The following is a 1,642-nucleotide window of genomic DNA, read 5'->3' on the forward strand; positions in this document are numbered from 1 at the left end:
ATGAGGGCTGGGCGTTAGTGACAGACGCAAAAGAATCACTGGATTCTATTCCAACCTGATTGAGAACCGACAGAAGATTAGCCGTGCTGTGACAGAGCGCGTTGAACATTTTCACTGAGAGGATGGGAGATAGCCATTGACAAAGGTGAAACCCTACATACAGCTTGCCATGGAAGGAGCCTTGCGTGCATGAAGAAGAAGACAGTAGGAAAGCAGAGATTCAAAAGATAGAGCATCTCCAAAACCTCAACCTGTTCTCCATTACTGCAAAATAAGTATTTATTTCATGTTCTTTTACTTTTCACAATTAAACCTGAGAATTATTGATATCCTGACTAAGAGTTACAAGATAACCATAGCTTGCTTCAAGCCAACAATCTCTGTGGGATCGACCTTTACTCACGTAAGGTATTACTTGGACGACCCAGTGCACTTGCTGGTTAGTTGTGCGGAATTGCAAAAGTGTGATTGCAATTTCGTGCACCAAGATTTTGGCGCCGTTGCCGGGGAGTGTTCGAGTTTGGACAACTGGCGGTTTATCTTGTTACTTAGATTAGGACTGTTTTATTTTTGTTGGTTTAGAGTCTTTTATTTGAGTTTAGTTTCATATTTTAAGTTTGGTGTCTTTTGTGCTTTTATTCAGTTAAAAATTAAAAAAAAAAATTGTTCTTGGTGTTCATCTTGAGCTTCAAAGTGTTCTTGGTGTTCATCTTGACATTCAAGGTTTTCTTGTTTGTTCTCTTTGTTTTGATCTAAAATTTCTAAGTTTAGTGTCGTTTTGTTGTTTTTCTCTTTCATCATTAAAATTTAAAAATAAAAAAATATCCTTTCCTTATTTTACTCATAATTTTTGAAATTTTGCATTAAATTAGTCAAAGATTTTCAAAATCATATCTTTTTTTTAGTCAAGTCAAAATTCTAATTTCAAAAATTGATCTTTTCAAATCTTTTTCAAAAATCAAATCTTTTTAATTTCTTCAATCATATCTTTTCAATAATTTTTTTAATTGCAATCATATCTTCTCAATCATATCTTTTTCAAAATAATTTTCAATCATATCTTTTTAATTGCTAATTCCAAAATCTTTTTTATTAATTAATTAATTTAGTTTTCAATTTGCCTTGATTTTATTTCTTTTAGTTTTCGAAATTTATTTTATTTTATTATTTTCGGTCACTTTTAATTAAATAAAATAAAAAAATAAAAAATAAAAATATAATTTACTTGCAATCCATATCATCTTCCTTTCTCCATCATGGACCTAAGTGGAATTGAGCAGTCCAGAAGGACTCTGGGGTCATATGCTAACCCCATTACAGCTGCATATGGGAGTAGCATCTGTATACCTCCCATTAAAGCAAGCAGCTTTGAGCTAAATCCTCAACTCATTATCATGGTGCCGCAAAATTGCCAGTATTCCGGTCTTTCACAGGAAGAAGCTACTAAGTTTCTGGCACAGTTTTTACAAATTGCTGACACAGTACATGATAAAGAAGTGGATCAGGATGTCTACAGATTGTTACTATTTCCATTTGCTGTAAAAGATCAAGCTAATAGGTGGTTGAATAACCAACCTACAGCAAGCATAAAAACATGGAGACAGTTATCAGACAAATTCCTGAATCAATTTTACCCTCCAAA

Source organism: Arachis duranensis, chromosome 9 (assembly GCF_000817695.3).
Source record: "Arachis duranensis cultivar V14167 chromosome 9, aradu.V14167.gnm2.J7QH, whole genome shotgun sequence".
Classification (NCBI taxonomy): domain Eukaryota; kingdom Viridiplantae; phylum Streptophyta; class Magnoliopsida; order Fabales; family Fabaceae; genus Arachis; species Arachis duranensis.